The sequence below is a fragment of the Myotis daubentonii genome, chromosome 2 (assembly GCF_963259705.1).
Source record: "Myotis daubentonii chromosome 2, mMyoDau2.1, whole genome shotgun sequence".
NCBI lineage: Eukaryota > Metazoa > Chordata > Mammalia > Chiroptera > Vespertilionidae > Myotis > Myotis daubentonii.
The window spans coordinates 132,246,921-132,266,317 of record NC_081841.1 but is presented as its reverse complement, the minus strand read 5'-3'; the positions used below and the strand labels follow the sequence as shown (position 1 = coordinate 132,266,317).

General features: G+C 41.7%; 1 protein-coding gene across 7 annotated transcripts in view; it reads right to left on the bottom strand.

Annotated features, from left to right (window-relative positions):
- Nucleotides 1–19,397, bottom strand: part of RCBTB1 (RCC1 and BTB domain containing protein 1) — a 72,221-nt gene extending 52,824 nt beyond the window's left edge. For 3 of the 7 annotated variants that reach the window (XM_059684586.1, XM_059684587.1, XM_059684589.1), the window contains exon 1: nucleotides 19,250–19,392. The gene's annotated coding sequence lies outside the window, so the exon portion shown is untranslated. Of the gene's footprint in view, nucleotides 1–19,249 lie in introns of all 7 variants that reach the window. The other 4 variants (XR_009451331.1, XM_059684583.1, XM_059684584.1 and 1 more) reach the window with 3 other exon arrangements.

The following is a 19,397-nucleotide window of genomic DNA, read 5'->3' as shown; positions in this document are numbered from 1 at the left end:
TGCTCAAACTAGCAAGTGGCAGAGTGAGGCCCTGAGCCATGCAGTCCAAAGCCAGCATGTGTATTCTTCATCTCTCGGTCTCAGATGCTTAAGGGCCCACATACCATCCTTCTACATGAAGTCCCTATTTTTTCTACTAGACTGTTGTTCTTTTCTTTGTTCTACATTTATTATAAGTGTTCATTGTGTAAGAAGATTGTCTTAAATGCTTTTAGAAGTAACAAAAAGATGCCCTCCACAATGGACTTTGTGCCTCATACAAAACAGACAAGGAGTATCAAGAAGTAAAACAGTGTAGATGTCTATAAAGTAGAAAAATTCCAAGAAAATCCAGAAGCAAATTTTCCTAGAATATAAACCATATCAAAGTTAGGCTTCAAGCCTAACCAGTATGGCTCAGTGGTTGAGCGTCAACCTATGACTCAGGAGATCGCTGTTGGATTCCTGGTCAGAGCATATGCCCTGGTTGTGGGCTCGATCCTCAGTAGGTGGTGTGCAGGAGGCAGCCGATCAATGATTCTCTCTCATCATTGATGTTTCTATTTCTCTCTCCCTTTCCCTTCCTCTCTCTGAAATCAATAAAAACATATTCTTTTTTAAAAGTTAGTCTTCAAAATTTAATATTTAATGTAATATAGAATTTAATTTTAAATAAATAAATAGGGAGGAAGGGGGAAAGTAATTAGCCAAAATATATGATTCGCCTACTTTAAAATTACAATACAAAGTTTTATTACCACTCAAAATTATATAATGTCCTGACAGCAGTATAATTATTCTGAAATTATTAATCAGTTACAGGGCAACTCTGCCCCAAGGGTATGGCAATCTACAGAAAACTCAAGCTAACTTTCATAATGATGGCTTATTATATGAACTGAGTTTACCCACATTGCTAAATTACTCACTTTATTTTACAAGATATTTCTCCAAAGACTTGTAATTTAAGAGTCAATATAAAAACCAAGTCCTCCACCTACACCATGTCTGCACCCATCATAAAAGCAGAAAGCATCACCAGTAGCATGGTGGAAAGGAATGAGTCCTGAGGCCTGTATTTTAGCTCTAGATTTACTTTTAATTACTTGTAATCAATCAGAGTGGCATGCCACTTATCTTTTTGAGCCTGGGTTTCTAAAAATTATCCTCTGTAAAAATCTATAATTTTATGTTTAAGATGAAATGAAGAAGCTATGGGGGATTTTTGAAAGCCTGAGAACAAAAGCAATAATGTTGGTCAAGCAAGTAATTACTCCTAGCAACACAGCAAATAAAGAGCAGGAAGGAAGAAACTAACAATGATCAAGAACCTGCTTTGTTGCCCTGCTGTGTGGCTCAGTGGTTGAGCATCAACCTATGAACCAGGAGGTCATGGTTCGATTCTCAGTTAGGGCACAGGCCTGGTTTGAGGCTTGATCCCCAGTAGGAGGCATGCGGGAAGCAGCCAATCAATGATTCTCTCTCATCATTGACCTTTCTCTCTCCCCCTCTCCCTTTCTCTCTAAAATCAATTAAAATTTTTTTTAAAAAAAAAGAACCTGCTTTGTTGTAGACACTGTGTTAGGTAGTTTCACATACACTATTTCATTTACTCTTCACAATACTCTTATAAGGAAGAGACCGTAACCCATTCTTAGCAGCAGATGAAGAATGAGACTCAAAGGTGAAATGACTTCCCAAGGACACAGGGCAGTAAGTGGCATAGCCAGGATTCAACTCTCACCTCTCTGATTCTTCTTACAGAAACATCAGTCCTGGCCTTTCCAATGGCTAACCTTCTTCAACATTATTTCTGTCTGATTTTATCTAGTCTCATAAATGTATACCAGCAAGTGTTTTAAAAATGCTTCAAATATAAAAAGCACTTCCCAAAAAACACCCCCAAATGCGCCTCTGTCTAAATTTGCCTGGTTAAGCCTCACAAATGTTATTCATTCCTTCATTCTTCCAAAAGCCATTGTGAGGCAGGCCAGGCCCTCAGGGAGCTCACAGGACTGTGTGAGCACAAGGCACTGTGTGAGACTGCTAAGGTACAAAATATGTCTTCATTAGACTATGCTCAGCCTGGCAAGTGATGACATGAACAAGGGATCCTCAGAATTCAGACAAGGTTCTCCAAGAAGTTCTGTGGAGGTATTAAAACCCAGGATGTGCTATGTACAGAACAACAGATCACAGTCTTGAGCTTGGGCATATAGCATATCTTTAGTAAGGCAGCACAGTGTAAATGTAAGCATAAATACCGTACCACCAAAATTTTCTAATTAACTCAAAATTACCACCATCATCATTATAAGTAAATTATTGTGGTGAGATGTTTAATTACTCCATTTTCCTGGGGGCAGTGGCAGTATTTAGAAAATCATACTGCATGGATACATGAAACAGATTGACAACTATCAGAGAGGAGGTGGAGAGGGGACTATATGAAAGAAGGTGAAGGGATTAGCCAAAGAACATATAGGCATAACCCATAGACACGACAAAAGTGTGGTGATGGCCAGAGATAATAGGGGGTGGGGGCTGTGTGGAGGCAGGCAAAGGGGGCAGGAATATGGGAACACCTGTAATAGTGTCAACAATTTTTAAAAAAGAAGGAAACCATACTGAGTATCATGATTCTATCAGTTTCTTACTCTTACTATTTGACCCTCTACCACAAAATTATAAAGAGTACTACCTAATCAAATGTACATAACAAATGTATGATAATGTGAACAAAATAAAAGCACATTAATTCTTTTGCTGACGATGACCCCAAATACCAAGAATGCTGGGGGAAAGCATAAAGAACAATACAATCATGACCCCTGCTTCTGAGGAACTTAAGGTTTAATAAAAAGCCAGTTCCTAGTAAGGGGAAACCTAGAATTCAAGTGTAAGTGGAATACCTAAGTAAATTATGGGATACAACATGCAAATATATAGTTCATGTGATACATGCTACTGTGTAAATGGAAAAAATTATTTGCACAACAGTTACAAGTATATAAACATTATATATCCCAGAAAACTGTTATATGCAATTCAAGAAGTCAAATTCTCAGAACTCTAACAGATGACAAAATATAAGCATTTCCTCTGAACATCATCTAGTTTCCTACAGGAAAAAGTGTTTTTCACAGCCTTCTTCCTTTTTCACCAATGGAAGTTCCCATTTGAGCACATAAGACTTAAGGCTATTTTCAAAGATAGACCACATATTGGGGCACAGGCAAAGTCTCTTCAAACTCAAGAAGATAGAAATCATATCAAGCATCTTCTCAGATCACAATGGCATAAAACTAGAAATCAACATCTGAAGGCAAAATAGCATGCTATTAAACAATGATTGGGTTACCAAAGAGATCAAAGAAGAAATAAAAGCATTCTGGCAACAAATAACAATGAAAACACAACAATCCAAAATCTATGGAATAGAGTGAAAGAGCAGTCTTGAGAGGGAAGTTCATAGCTCTATAGGCCTATCTCAAAAAACAATAAAATATGGTAATAAATTATCTAACCCTACAACTCAAAGAATTAGAAAGAACAAGAAAAGCCCACTGTAAGCAGAAGGAAGGGAATAAAGATCAGAGCAGAAATAAATGACATAGAGGCCAAAAACAAACAAACAAACAAAAAAGATCAACAAAACCAAGAGCTGGTTCTTTGAAAGGATAAACAAGATTGATGAACCTCTAGCCAGGCTCACCAAGAAGCAAAAGTCAGAAATGAAAGAGGTAAAGTAACAACCGATCCCACAGAAATACAAAGGATTGTGAAAAAATACTACGAACAACTCTATTCCAACAAAATGGGCAACCCAGGTGAAATGGACATATTCTTAGAAAAATACAAGCTCCCAAAACTCAATTAGGGAGAATTTAAAAAGCTGAATAGTACGATAACTACGAAAGAAATTGAAGCAGTGATCAAAAATCTTCCAGCCAACAAAAGCCCTGGTCTGGATGGCTTTACAGGGGAGTTCTACCAAGCATTCAAAGAAGAACTAAAACCTATCCTCCTCACACTATTCCAAAAAATTCAAGAGGAAGGCACACTTCCAAGCTCTTTCTATGAAGCCAGCATTACCCTAATTCCAAAACCAGATAAAGACACCTCAAAGAAAGAGAAACACAGGCCAATATCCTTGATGAATACAGATGCTAAAATCCTCAACAAAATTCTAGCAAATCGGATCCAGCATTACATTAGAAAGATCATACACCATGACAAAGTGGGATTTATTCCAGGGATGCAACGCTGGTACAATATCCGCAAATCAATAAATGTGATACATAACATAAAGAAATTGAGAGACAAAAATCACATAATCATATCAATTGATGCAGAAAAAGCATTTGACAAAATTCAACACCCTTTCTTGATAAAAACTTTCAGCAAAGTGGGAATAGAGGAATCATACATCAACATAATAAAAGACTTATATGACAAACCTACAGCCAACATCATACTCAATGGGCAAAGACTAAACTCATTTCCCCTAAGAACGGGAACAAGACAGGGATGCCCACTTTCACCACTCCTGTTTGATATAGTCTGGAAGTGCTAGCCATACCAATCAGACATGAAGAAGAAATAAAAGGCATCCAAATTGGAAAAGAAGTAGTAAAACTGTCCTTATTTGCAGATGACATGATACTGTACATAGAAAACCCCAAAGACTCCACCAAAAAACTACTAGACCCTAATAAATAAATTCGGCAATGTAGCAGGATACAAAATTAACACCCAGAAATCTAGGGCCTTTTTATATACCAATAATGAACTCACAGAAAGAGAAAAAATTTTTAAAATCCCATTTACCATTGCACCAAAAAAAATTAAGATACCTAGGAATAAATTTAACTAAGGAGGTAAAAGACCTATACTCAGAAAACTACAGGACATTGAAAAAAAGAGATAGAGGAAGACATATACAAATGGAAGAACATACCATGTTCATGGATTGGTAGAATCAACATCATTAAAACGTCCATACCACCCAAAGCAATCTACAGAGTCAATGCAATCCCCATTAAAATACCAACAGCATATTTCAAAGATCTAGAACAAACGCTCCAAAAATTCACCTGGAATAAAAAAAGACCCTGAATAGCCACAGCAATCCTGAAAAAGAAGAACAAAGTTCGAGGGATCCCAATACCAGATATCAAACTGTATTACCAAGCCACAGTTCAGACCAATGGAACAGAACAGAGAACCCAGAAATCGACCCAAGCCATTATGCTCAATTAATATTTGACAAAGGAGGCAAGAGCATACAATGGAGTCAAGACAGTCTCTTCAATAAATGGTGCTGGGAAATTTTGTAAGATACATGTGAACAAATGAAACTAGATCACCAACTTAAACCATACACAAAAACAAACTCAAAATGGCTAAAGAACTTAAATGTAAGATGGGAAACCATAAAAATCCTAGAAGACTCCATAGGCAGCAAAATAGCAGACATATGTTGTAGCAATATCTTTACCAACACAGCTCCTAGGGCAATGGAGACTAAGGAGAAAATAAACAAATGGGACTACATAAAAATTAAAAGCTTCTGCACAGCAAAAGAAACCATCAACAAAACAATAAGAAAGCCCACGGCATGGGAGAACATATTTGCCAATGCTATTTCAGATAAGGGTTTAATATCCAAAATTTACAGAGAACTTATACAACTTAACAAAAGGAAGACAAACAATCCATCAAAAAATGGGGAACGGACCTAAATAGACACTTTTCGAAAGAGGACATACAGAAGGCTGAGAGACATATAAAAATATGCTCAAAGTCACTAATCATCCGAGAGATGCAAATCAAAACAACAATGAGCCCTAATCGGTTTGGCTCAGTGGATAGAACATCGGCCTGTGGACTGAAGGGTCCCAGGTTCAATTCCAGTCAAGGGCATGTACCTTGGTTGCGGGCACATCCCCAGTAGGGGGTGTGCAGGAGGCAGCTGATCAGTATTTCTAACTCTCTATCCCTCTCCCTTCCTCTCTGTAAAAAATCAATAAAATATACTTTTTAAAAAAACAATGAGATACCACCTCACACCTGTCAGAATGGCTGTCATCAACAAATCAACAAACGACAAGTGCTGGAGAGGATGTGGAGAAAAAGGAACACTTGTGCACTGCTGGTGGGAATGCAGACTGGTGCAGCCACTGTGGAAAACAGTATGGAGTTTCCTCAAAAAGTTAAAAATGGAACTCCCATTTGACTCAGTAATCCCACTTCTAGGACTATATCCCAAGAAACCAGAAACACCAACCAGAAAAGAGATATGCACCCCTATGTTCATAGCAGCACAATTCACAATAGCTAAGATTTGGAAACAACTTAAGTGCCCATCAGCAGATGAGTGGATTAAAAAACAACTTAAGTGCCCATCAGCAGATGAGTGGTACATCTACACAATGGAATATTATGCCGCTATAAAAAGGGACTTTTACCATTTGCAACAGCATGGATGGAACTGGAGAACATTATGCTAAGCGAAATAAGCCAGTTGGAGAAAGATAAATATCACATCTCATTCATATGTGGGATATAATGATCAACATAAATTGATGAACAAAAATAGATGCAGAGACAAATGGCAGGGGAGGTGGGGGGTTAGAGAGCAACCAAAGGACTTGAATGCATGCATATTAGCATAACCAATGGACACAGACACTGGGCCGGTGGGGGCTTGCCCGAGGTGGGAATGGCTAGCGGGGAGGGGGAAGTCAATGGGGGAGGGGGGGGCGCGTAAAGGAGACATATGTAAAACTTTAGACAATAATTTTTTAAAAAAAGACTTAAGGCTGTGGTGATCTTTTCTCTGTTTCTGAATGCATGATATTTCAATTCTAGGAAAACTTTCAAATAGCGGAGTTCGAGGGTTTGGGGTAAACTTTTGGGGTACAACTTTACAACTTGTTACAGCAAAAGCAATTCAAAAAACGTCTCAGATTACAGAAGAGCCAAATGTTACTCTTATGGATCTCTTCCATACTTATTCTGATGAGCTTTTTGAGAATGAGCAGATGCTACACCACTGATTTAGACACAAAATGTATTTCCTAGGACCAGACAAACCTCTAAGATATGATCAGCCTCAAAATTCTCACCCTTTCTATAGTATAAATACTACAAAGAAACAAAGTTTCAGAGATTTGCTAAGACAGTAATGTTGTTACTGCCCCAGCTGCTAGAACAGCTGTCATCCACTTCTCTTTTCTGCAAACTAACCATACTAAAATAATGAAAGGGAAAGAGGAATGTCCTGAATACTTGTCAAATTCCACAAAGACTAAAGGGCTCTGAGGATGTAACATTCTCCAAGACTTTATGCCACCCTTCATTAAGATGCAGCTGTACAGGTGGCAAAGTTATCCTACCTTCACTTAAAAACAGCACCACTGCTTGTTTTAGAATTTCCTAACACAGTGACTGCTCTTTGTCTCATCAATTTTGTTCAAAGTCATCACTCATTTAAAAGGACAACTGTCACTTCCTTTGCCAGTAGGCTGCTTGACTTGAAGCACAATTTGTAATAATGGCCTCTGGAAGCAATTCTTCAGCCTCATTATCCAAGGGACTGTTTTCATTTCATTGCACAAAAACTTTAGGCAATTCTAGGATATAGGGAATTTGACGGCTCATTGTAAGTGAAGAAATAATTCTACAGAAGCTATGTGCTCAGGTTAGAAAAGCAAACAAACCAAATGGCAATAGTATTAGCAGCAAAAAATAACAAATCCAGGATTGTGAAGCTGACTGTGATCTTATAAAAGAATTGCTTTTATGAGAAACTTTTATTTTCAAAAGGAAACAAACAAACAAAAACCCACCATCATTCAAAATAATGTTCTTCCACAATTTTGTTTTTTGTTGCACCAAACACACAGGGGCCACAAAATAGTCCACAATAAAAATAGATGGGTCAACAAGTTAAAGGAATGACTTGAACACAAGAATACATCATTTTATTTTTCTAATGAGTCCAAGGCTGGAATGGAGGGGCCTAAGTTCAAATCTATTTATGATATTATGAACCTTTTCTACATGGATCACTCTAAAGTGATTTTATCTACTAGTTTTTGCTGTATGAAAAGTACCAGCTGTACCCTATGTTGGCCTAAAACCAAACTAAAATTCCAGCAACGGACATGCAGAACCATACTCTATTCATTCAAGAAATGTTTACCTAATGTCCTCTAGGTAAACAGAACACAGAGCCAACACCACCACCACCACCTGAACCCCCAGCAGAACTTACATGCAGTAACGGGGTCTAGACATAAACATATGCTCACCACAGTGTGGCCAGTGCTACAATGGTGAAGTTCGGGTGCTATAGAAGTATCAGAAATGGGAAGTGTCAACTACCTGAAAAGATGGCAGGCACCTGGAATAGTGAATATACATGCCAGGTAAAGGTCTGGTGGAGGAACTGAAAGAAATTTAGCAGGGCTGCAGCCAAAAAGCTTAGATTTTATCCTAAGAGCAACATGTAATCACTGGAGGATTGTAAGCAGGGAATTGGCATGATTAGATGTATGTCTGTTAAAGATTATTCTGGCTGAAATTAGAGATTAGATGGGGATGAAGTAGGAGTGCTTAGAGGGAGCCTAAGGTGGCTGCAGTAAGCCACGAAAGAATGGAAGCCTATATGGGGGAAATGGAAATGGAGAAAACTGGACAAGAGACAGACTCAAGAGTAATTGACTGAATGGGAGAAAGGAGCTAGATAAGAGAAAGGCAGAGCCAAGGGATTACACACAGACTGTCAAATTAAGTAACTGAGTGAACTGTAATGCTACTCACTCTAACAGAGAATACAGCAAGTTTCAAAGGGAAATGGGGAATGATTCTCTGGACATTTTAAGTTTAGCTACCTGTGGGATATCAAAGTAGATATGTCCAAGAGATAGATTTATAAATATGAAGATATGGATTGGAGATTTGGAAATCTGGAAAAGTGTGTGGAATAAGAAGAGACGATGGCCTCCCAACCCTGTGCAGCCCGGGCACCTGCAGCCATTCAGGCGCCACCGTCTGTCCGTCAGGCAGCAGCCTCAGCGACTGTGACCGGATCCAATGAAATGTGCCGAGTAGCACCTGTCTGGCAGCCGATCCATGACTCTCTCATTGATGTTTCTCTCTCCCTCTCTCTTCCTCTCTGACATCAATAAGAATGTATTTAAACAATAAGAGAACCAAGATGGCAGCATAGGTTAATGCTGGAGTTTGCTGCTTTGAACAACTACTTCCAAAGTGAAACTAAAAGACGGACCGGACATCACCCAGAACCACAGGAACGCTGGCTGAGTGGAAGTCCTACAACTAGGAGGAAAGAGAAACGCATACGGACACTCAGAGGAGGCTCAGTGCTGAAGTCAAATTCTGAGACTCCCGACAGCAGACCAGAGGAGCGCAAGAATCAAGTCAATGATTTGAAATGCGAGGAAGCAAAAAACACCCAACCGGAAAAGCAAAATGAAAAAAGAATCCAAAAATGCGAGGATAGTGTAAGGAGCCTCTGGGACAGCTTCAAGCGTACCAACATCAGAATTATAGGGGTGCCAGAAGATGAGAGAGAGCAAGATATTGAAAACCTACTTGAAGAAATAATGACAGAAAACTTCCCCCACCTGGTGAAAGAAATAGACTTACAAGTCCAGGAAGCGCAGAGAACCCCAAACAAAAGGAATCCAAAGAGGACCACACCAAGACACATCATCATTAAAATGCCAAGAGCAAAAGATAAAGAGAGAATCTTAAAAACAGCAAGAGAAAGAAACTCAGTTACCTACAAGGGAATACCCATACGACTGTCAGCTGATTTCTCAACAGAAACTTTGCAGGCCAGAAGGGAATGGCAAGAAATATTCAAAGTGATGAATACCAAGAACCTACAACCAAGATTACTTTATCCAGCAAAGCTATCACTCAGAATTGAAGGTCAGATAAAGAGCTTCACAGATAAGGAAAAGCTAAAGGAGTTCATCACCACCAAACCAGGATTATATGAAATGCTGAAAGGTATCCTTTAAGAAGAGGAAGAGGAAGAAAAAGGTAAAGATACAAAATATGAACAACAAATATGCATCTATCAACAAGTGAATCTAAGAATCAAGGGAATACATAATCTGATGAACAGAATGAACTGGTGATTATAATAGAATCAGGGACATAGAAAGGGAATGGACTATTCTTGGGGGGAAAAAGGGGTGTGGGAGATGCTGGAAGAGACTGAACAAAAATCGTGCACCTATGGATGAGGACAGTGGGTGGGGAGTGAGGGCGGAGGGTGGGGCGGGAACTGGGAGGAGGGGAGTTATGGGGGGGGGGGGGAAAGAGGAACAAATGTAATAATCTGAATAAAGATTTAATTAAAAAAAAAAAGAGACGATGATCTTGGACAGAACTCTAAGAAACTCCGACAGCAAAGGGACAAGGATATTCCATAGAAGAGACTGTGCAGAAACAGGCAGAGTAGGAAGAAAACCAGGAGAAGAGTGTCATGGAAGCCTAGGGACATGAGCATCACACAAAGGAGATTACTAGAAGAGTTTCAGGGAGGTTGTGGGTGGACAAGGCCAGATTGCAACAGGATGAGGAGCGTGTGAAAGTGCAGAAGAGTATAAACAACTTGTTCAAGTGAAGGGAAAAAGTGAAATAGGGTACTAATTGAAAAATGGGCTAGGGTTGAAGGACACACTTTAGGTGATCTTTTTGTTTTAAACATGTTAGAGATGTGAAAATGTTTAAATGTCAATGGAAAGGACCCAGTAGAAAGAGAGAGAAGACAACTAAATAAGGTTTCTGAGAAAGTAACAGGGAATGGGATCTGAAGCAGAAATGTAGGTAAGCCATAGAAAGGGGGGTGGGGGGAATATTCCATTAAAACACAAGAAAAAGGAAAGGATGGATATGAATGAAAATGAGTTTAATGTTTGGGGAGCCAGAAGTTGGAACAATTCCTTCCTCCCTCCCCCCATCCCGGCCCCCCTACCTAACCATCTAATGATAGTCCACTGAGTCTGCTTTTTTTTCTATCAGCAATTTATGAGTGTCCCAATTTCTCAATAATCTCACCAACACTGTCTTTTTTATTATAGTCATTCTAGTGGTTTGATTTGCATTTGGGCACATTCTCTATGAGATCCCCTATTTTTCCCAGTGAAGCAAGTTTCCTGTTAATGGTAAGAGCGGAGGTAGCAATAGAAAGTGGAGTGGAATAGCAACAAAAAGAGGTGGCGAAGCCTGAAGCAGTCACTAGGGAGGATGAGAAAGAGCACTGGACCAGGGAAACCTGATGATATGTTGAGACAACCCAGTGAAACCCAGTGGAAATTAGGAGACCATAAGTATGTAGAGGTATTCTACCCATCTAAACTCCTGTGAGATTTCATTCTCCAGGAAAGAGCTGTTGCGTTTTAAAATTTTATTTTATTTTTTAAAGATTTTTTAAAATTGATATTTAGATTGAAAAAACGGGAGAGGGAGACAGAGACACCAATGTGAGAGCAAAACATCGATCAGCTCCCTCACACATGCCCCCAACCAGGATCGAGCCCGCAACCCGGGCATGTACCCTGACTGGGAATTGAATCGGCAACCCCTTGGTGCATGGGATGATGCCCAAACAACTAAGCCACACCGGTCATGGCTTGTTTTTTTTTTTTTTTAACTGATCTAACCAGAATTTGAATGGGAAGTTGCTCAGAGGATTTTCTCATTTAGAAGTAATGACATAAGTGCACCTGAAAATTCCATCATTTTTGTGTTTAAAGTCCTGTAACATACACTTTGGAAGTGACAGTTTACATCAGATTCACTCTCCTTGACCACATGTGTCCACTGCAGCAGATCTGACATTTGTACTTAGGCTAAAATCATCAGTTGCTAAATTCATCAAATATAAACTGAAAGAAACACCACACATCTGTCATTACAATAATGAGTAATTCCTTTAAAACATGTCAGAATCGTATCACAAAACACTAACTTAAGACTGATAACAATCATCTATATATATATATATATATATATATATATATATATATATATATATATATATATACACACACACATAAAACCCTAATAGGACCGAACGGCGGAACCGAACAACCAAACAACCGGTCACTATGACATGCACTGACCACCAGGGGGCACACGCAGAACATAGCAGGCGTCGGCAGCAGGCGGCAGAGTGCAGAACATGGCGCTCAGCCGTGGTGGGATGGTAGAACAGGTGAGCGGGGGCACCAGACCAAGGTGGGGCATCAGTTGCTGTCACTGGGGTGAGCCTCTGGTAGTTACTGAAAATTCTTTGCTCCCGCGCGCCGTGGTCCTGCCCAGCACTCACACTCACTGCCAGCACCAGCCCCGATCACCCCACCGGGCTTTTCCACCTCCCCCTGCTCCTGAAGGGCGACTGGGACTGGCAGCCACCTCTTGCACTCACTGCCAGCGCCGGTCCCGCTCACACCCACAGCCGGTGCTGGAGCCACCATTTGCACCTGCTGTCGGCACCTGGCACCGGTGCCAACTGTTGGAGCCATTAGTGGGTGCGAGCAGTGGCTGCCAGCCCCGATCGCCCCTGAGGGCTTCTCCACCTCCCCCTGCTCCTGAGGGGTGATTGGGGCAGCAGCCGCTGCTCGCACCCGCTGCCGGCACCGGCCCCAATCGCTCTGCGCCATCAGTGGGTGCGAGCGGGACCAGCACCGTCAGCATGTGGGAGCAGCAGCATAGGAATGGGGCTGCCGGCAGACAGGGGACCAGGGGCCACTGCGGAAGGTGCGAGGCAGGGGTGTGGAGGATGGGCCAAGACCTGCCCCTGTGCCCACCGCAGCCTTGTGGCCTACAGTTCCTTTCAAGGTGCACGAATTCGTGCACTGTACCCCTAGTATACAAATAATGAACAATTACATAAAAGAAAATAATATTTTACTTATTTTACTTTGAGGAGTATGAGACATAGCCAGTCTGGTTTAACTAATTCAATAAGTACATCCCTATGTAATATATTTAATTAATTTAGAAATATATCAATAAAGCATGCTGCTGCATATCAGTTTTGTGCTCAGGGGTCACATCTTGGGACTGACTTATATGTGAACCAGATTTAAATCAAGGATTTTATGGCACAAGGCACTAGTTGTTATTTCAGTTTTTAATTACAGTGGGGCCTTGACTTAGGAGTTTAATGCGTTCCGTGACGGAGCTCGTAACTCAAATTACTCGTATGTCAAATCAACAGTGAACGAGTGAGACACATGATGCTGGGCTGATGTTGTGGCGTTCACTGTGACGTTCGCTGCGCCACCTAGCGGTGGGGTATCTAAAGCTGGCTCGTAACCCGAATTTTAGCTCGCAACTCAAAGCAAAAAATCGGCCGAGAGACGGTTTGTATCTCAAAAAACTCGTTAGTTGGGACACTCGTAAGTCAAGGCCCCACTGTATTTTTTTTTTAATCTTTGTTGTTGAGAGTATTACAGAAGTTCCCGCTTTTCCCCTCCATTGCCTCCCTCCACCGGTTTCCTTCCCAACCCAGGCCTTCACCACCCTATTGTCTTATCTTTGGTTAATCTCTTCCTGTACCCCCTTCACCAATTCCCTCTGAGATTCACCAGTCTGTTCCATGTTTCTATGCCTCAGATTCTATTTACTAGTATACATCAGTTTCTTTTGTTCGATTTCTTTTTTGTTTGATTTTTATATTCAATTGTTGATAATATGTATTTATTGCCATTTTATTGTTCATATTTTTCTCCTGCTTCTCCTCCTTTCCCTCTCCCCCTCCTCCATCTTCTTCTTCCTCCTCTTCTTAAAGAATATCTTTCAACATTTCATGATACTGGTTTAGTGGTGATGAACTCCTTTAGCATTTTCTTGTCTGTGAACCTCTTTATCTGACCTTCAATTCTAAATGATAGCTTTGCTGGGTACAGTAATCTTAATTGTAGGTTCTTGCTATTCATCACTTTGAGTATTTCTTGCCACTCCCTTCTGGCCTGCAAAGTTTCTGTTGAGAAATCAGCTGACAGTCTATGGGTTCTCCCTTGTAGGTAACTAACTGCTTTTCTCTTGCTGCTTTTAAGATTCTCTCTTTGACTTTAACCCTTGGCATTTTCATTATGATATGTCTTGATGTGGGCCTGTTTGGGTTCCTCTTGTATGGGAATCTCTTTGCTTCCTGGGCTTGTTAATCTATTTCTTTCACCAGGTAGAGGGGGTTTTCGTCATTGCTTCAAATAGATTTTCAATATCTTGCTCTCTCTCTTCTCCTTCTGGCACCCCTATAATGCGAATGTTGGTATGCTTGAAGCTGTCCTTGAGGCTACTTACACTATCTTCATATTTTTAGATTTTTTTTCGTTTTGCTCTTCTGATTGGATGTTTTTTGCTTCCTCATATTCCAAATTGTTTATGTGATCCTCAGAATCCTCCACTCTACTATTGAATCCCTGTAAATTATTCTTTACTAGAGGCCCAATGCACAAATTTGTGCACCAGTGGGGTCCCTCGGCCTGGCCTGCGGGATCAAGCCAAAAACTGGCTGACATCCCCAAAGGGATCCCAAATTGCAAGAGGGCACAAGCCAGGTCAGGGACCCCACTGGTGCACGATCGGGGCCAGGGAGGAATGTGGGAGGTTGGCCAGCCAGGGAGAGACTACAGGAGAGCTCCAGGGTGTATCCGGCCCATCTCGCTCAGTCCCAATTGGCCGGACCCCAGCAGCAAGCTAACCTACTGATTGGAGAATCTGCCCCCTGGTCGTCAGTGCACATCATAGCAACTGGTTGACCCATTGACTATCTGCACCTCTAGTGGTCAGTGCACATCATAGCAAGCAGTTGAGCATCCTTAGCATATCATTAGCATATTATGCTTTGATTGGTTGAACAGCCAACCGGTCAACCAAACACTTAGCATATTAGGCTTTTATAATATAGGATTTCAGTTAGTATATGCTTTGTTTCTGACTGGTCCTTTTCCATGTCTTTGACATTCTCACAAGATCCTTGAAAATCTCACTAAGTACCTTGAAGCTCTTATTAATTCCTTGAAGCTCTCATTAAGTCCCTTATAGCTTTCATTAAGACCCTTGAGTAACCTTACAACCATTGTTTTGAACTCTGTATCCAATATTTTGCTTGCTTCCATTTCTTTAATTTGTGACATGTTGCTTTGTCTCTGCATTTTGGCTGTTTCTATGTATTTCTAGGTAGAGCTGCTATGTTTCCTGGAATTGGTAGAGTGGCCTTGTGTATTAGTGGCTCAGCCTCCTGTCACCTGAGTTAGACACTCTAAGGGTGCCCCTATGTGGGCTGTGTGCACAGTCTTGCTGTAGTTGAACCTTGATTGCTGTTGGCATCACTGGGAGGAGTTGACCTCCAGGCCAACTGGATGTGAGGACCAGTTGTGACTACAGTAGGAGAGCTGCTGTGCAGAAGACATCTCTATGGAGCAGGACTTGCTTCAATGGGGCCTTGGTGCCTTGAGTGTGGAAGTGTAAAGTTGCAACCTGGTATGGTCTGAAGCTGCCCAATAGATGTACTGGCTCTGGTGCATCCCAGGAGGTGCAAAGTCAGCCACTGCCTGGGGCCACCTGGCAGGAGCTATAGAGAGATACGTAGATGGCTGCTACTTGTATTGAGGTAGGAAGTGTCCAGGCAAGGCCCAGCTGTGAAGCAAGGCAGACTACTGCTAGTGCCTAGTCCTGGGCCTTTATTGATAGGTTTGATGCCAGCTGCTACTTGTTTGAGAGATTTTAGAAAAGTCTGAAGTCTGAGTCAGGACAGGCCATTCATATGGAAAAGCCGCTGCAAACAGCTTGGGTGTGGTTGCAAATAAGATGGGATGGGATCTCAGGGAATCACAAGAGTGAACAGTGTGAGCCACACTGATGGAAACTGAGATATGACTGCCAGTCAGCTCTGCGATGGTGGAGGTCCCAGCACAGGAGCAATGAATCCTGTGAGTACCCCTATGTGGGAGAAAGCCACCCCCAAGTTCCTGTCCTGATGCCAGATAGTTCAGTTCCTCCCCGGATGTCCCTGGATTCTCCCAATGTCGCCGTTCAGCTCTGGAGCTCAGAGGAGGCGGGATCATGTAAGTTTGTGCTCTGGCCCTTTAAGAGGAACACTTGGGACTCCAGCAGCTTCCGTGTCACTCAACCACAATATTTACTGGTTTTTATAGTCCAAAGTTACAGGGACTTCTCTTCCCAGCTCTGGAACCTTGGGCTATGGGCTGGTGTGGGGCTGGGACCCTCTGCTTCTCACAGGAGGGCTTGGAGATATCCCTCCCAATTAAAAAAACACCACACATGGGTGTGGGACTAGCCCCTCCTGTGCCTCCATCCCTCCTACCAATCTTGATGTACTTTCTTCTTTACTTCTCTAGTTGTAGGCCTTCCATTCAGCCAGATTTCAGGCAGTTCTGTATTTTAGTTGTAATTTTGATGTGGTTGTAGGAGGCAGCAAGTACCAGCATTTATCTATGCCACCATCTTGGTTCTCTGTTTCAGTTATCTTTTACTAAATAATACACCATCCCCAAACTCAGTGGCTTAAAACAACGTTATATCTCTCAGTCCTGTGTTTTGATGGACTCAGCTGGGATTACTCCTCAGGTGACAGGCACTGGGGGAACTTAACTGGGGCTGAAACAGGCATAGCTCTCTGGGCCACTTCAGGTGATCTCACTCTTCACCTAGTTTAGCCCAAGCCTCCAAGCCTCTATACCAGTGGTTCTCAACCTTGGCTGCACATTAGAATCACCTGGGAATCTTTTTAAAATCCTGATTTCTGGGCCTCATCCTCCGGAAATTCTGTTTCTTTGTTATGGGGTGAGGCCACAACATTAGTCACAAAGAAACAGAATTTCCGGAGGATGAGGCCCAGAAATCAGGATTTTAAAAAGATTCCCAGGTGATTCTAATGTGCAGCCAAGGTTGAGAACCACTGCACTAGAGAGAGGATAGGCTTTGTCTATTTCCAAAACTAGAATTTTTCCTTAAGCACTGAAAAGCATATCTCAGCAAAGATTTTTCCCCTGCTAATCTGAGAAACCTTTTTGGGGATTGTGGGAAAGACAGATGCTACCCTGCAAGAGTGGCCTGAGTATAGTCTCCCTGGAAGGGATTCCTCATCTCCAGAAGTGATTTAACACTTTTTAATTATTATGTGTACATGAGTATGATCTCATTTTTAAAAGTATATATAACACTAAAAAAGATATAGAAGTATCTCCAGCTATTTGAACTCTTGCTATCCAAACTCTATCAAAACTCAAGAATCAAAGAGATTTGGCTAAGTTCTTCAATACTCAAACTTCTGCTACTGGCTCTCCTAGACTCAGGAATAAGTTTAGTTTGGATATCACAGTATCTCTTATAATCTGAAATCTCAATATCTGAATATGGCAACCCATTAAATATGCATAGTGAAAAGGACTTATACTCAAAAATGTTAACTGTTGTTATTTTTAGATAGTATAATCACAGGTAAGTACATTCTTCTTTCTGCTTCATATTTTCTAAATTTTATTTTTTCTTTCCAAAATTAAAAAAAAATAAGTCTATATTGTGGACTTAATGTACTTGGAAATTTTTAAAAATTAAGTTCATACAGTAGATCAACTACATAATTGATTTAGATAATTATTTGATTAACTGACCTCCTCAAGGAAGTCTATTCTGGTTAAATGCAGACAATAGTCATCACGTGTCTCCTGTGAATTCCTCAACACATACACAATATGAAACACTTTTAGACTTTTTTTTAAACCACAGAGTATCTAAAAAGTGTGTTCTAATGCCCAGCCTAGCCTCTAGACTCCTTGAGGGCCCAAAGCTTGTTTCCATGGATGACACTGAATGTAGTACACTCAGAAGTAATAGTATAATAATAATAATAAAGGTCTTTGACTTCCCTTCAGTTTTATCACCACACTGACTTTCAGTTAAAGAACACTGTCTCAGGCTTTCCAGCTTGAGCTGCTGATTATTAAGATGGAGCCAAGCTCTTGCTGGAACATGCAGGCACTCTTTAATTTAAAAATAATTTTTTTTTTAAATTAAGCTGAAAACTTGATAGCTTTGGTTTTTATGGCTGTTTTCTGAAACTCTCAGAACTGGATCACTTGGATCACATTCAATCACTGCGGAAATCTTTTTAATGACTAATATCCTTCCTCTTTAAGAGAAAGAGACTAGAGGGTAGACGTCTAAAAGTATTAATAAATAGACTGGTATTCACACAATGGATTAAAAGATATCTGGGCCCTAGATTAACTGCTATATTAATAGAATCTAAATATACAGTTACATACTCAACCCGAGAGAAGTTCGAAGAGGTGAAATTTAGCCAGTGCTCACTTCGAATGGATACTTACTGAAGTTTAAAGCACACTGTAAACCACCGTCAGGGTTGAATCATTTTTCCATTCCTTTCAGCATTATTTACCTGGATGTTTTGATGCTATGATCCCACAATGCACACCAGTTCAGAAACTCAGTTTTTGCCTCCAAAGGCTATAATTCTCTCCCCAAAAAGAATAGGCCAAAGACAAATAAGACAACGAATCTAGGTTTTTCAAGCATTATTACAATATTGACTTACAAAATTGTAAACCCCAATTGCAGAAAGTTCTGCAGCAGATGACTTCGGAGTGTCTCACGTGCAAATAAATATAAACAAAGGCCACTTCCGAAAGCAGAACGGAGCGTGCCTCCCTTCGATAGAACAGGTAGTTCATTTGAGGCAGGACTAGAGAAATGTCATTTCACTCCGCTAACCGCACGCCTGCATAAAGGTCCCTACTGTGTGAACGGCCCTTCGTGGAGTCCGTGTTGTGGAGGATGGGAAAAAGCGAAGAATATGCTCCGTGACACCACTACCCTCCCCTGCGGAGGCGGAGATGCTCGGATCTAGACTAGATTCTAGAGAGCAAGGGCCGAAGGGGGACGCGGAGGGTCGAGCGGGTGTCTGTCAGAGCTGCGACAGCCTCCAACTAGGAGCAAAACCGCGTCCCTGCAGCTCCAGGAAAACTTTCCCTCACCGCACCCCTTTCCTCCACCTGGAAGACATGCCAGCGGAGGTGCTGACAGTGCGGACCCGCGGGCCGGAACCCGCTGCCGGAGGGGAGAAGGGAGGGAGCGGGAGTAACGGGGCACGCGGCCCGGCAGCGGCGGGGAACGCGGCAGAGAAGGGGAGGAGCGAGAGCGGCCTCTGCGAGCTCGGCCCGCGACTCACCCGCTACCTGGAGGCCAGCCGCTGCCGCTCGCCGTCCGCCGGGCCCAGCCGCCGGGAGCGCCGCGGGAACCTCGGAAGCTCGGCTGCAGGAGACTCACTGCCGAGGGCCGCCTGGGGGGCGCGGGGCGGGGCCTCCGGGTCACGTGGC